The following is a 608-nucleotide window of genomic DNA, read 5'->3' on the forward strand; positions in this document are numbered from 1 at the left end:
CTGGCCAGACCTCCTCACCTTGTGCCTCCGTAGGTGCCTGAAAACTCTTCGCTCGACCGGTGTGCTCCTGCCCTGCTCTCTCTCTTCTCTCACTTGTCCTCCCTCAGCGCTCTCTCCCAACCTGAGCCCCTTCAAACACACGCACCCCTTCGCGCAGCAAGCCACAAACAATAAGAGCAAGGGGAAGAAGCCAAAGCTGACACCGGGAAATTCAGGATAGCAGACTACCCTGGTAGGAAGAGGACTGGATGTGGAGGTGTGTGTGTGTGTGTGGGGGGGAACCGCATTCACACAGGCGCCCTCAAGCTAGGTAGCTGATGGGAGCTCTGGCCACCTCTCCAACCCCCTTTTCCTAGACTAAAGGTTTCTGTCCCCTACTGCTGCTGCTTGGAAAATCCTATACCAGCCAAAGGGAGAGAAAAGCATAAGAGGGGTGGGGAGGGGAAAAAAATCAAGGAGGCGCGCTCCCTTTCTCCTCCCCACCCCTAGATCCCAAAATGTCCAACCCTGAGCTCTTCTTTTCCCTTGTATCTGCTGCAGGTTCTCATCTGCTGCTTGTCACCCTCTCTATCTTTTGGGGGGTAGCTGAGAGCTGTGGAGAACCCGTC

At 55.4% G+C, this 608-nt stretch overlaps 1 protein-coding gene across 2 annotated transcripts in view; it reads right to left on the minus strand.

Annotated features, from left to right (window-relative positions):
* The window catches only part of Trpc5 (transient receptor potential cation channel subfamily C member 5), a 280,600-nt gene that overhangs the window by 278,052 nt on the left and 1,940 nt on the right, over window positions 1-608 (minus strand). The window lies entirely within an intron of this gene.

Source organism: Mastomys coucha, chromosome X, assembly GCF_008632895.1.
Source record: "Mastomys coucha isolate ucsf_1 chromosome X, UCSF_Mcou_1, whole genome shotgun sequence".
Classification (NCBI taxonomy): domain Eukaryota; kingdom Metazoa; phylum Chordata; class Mammalia; order Rodentia; family Muridae; genus Mastomys; species Mastomys coucha.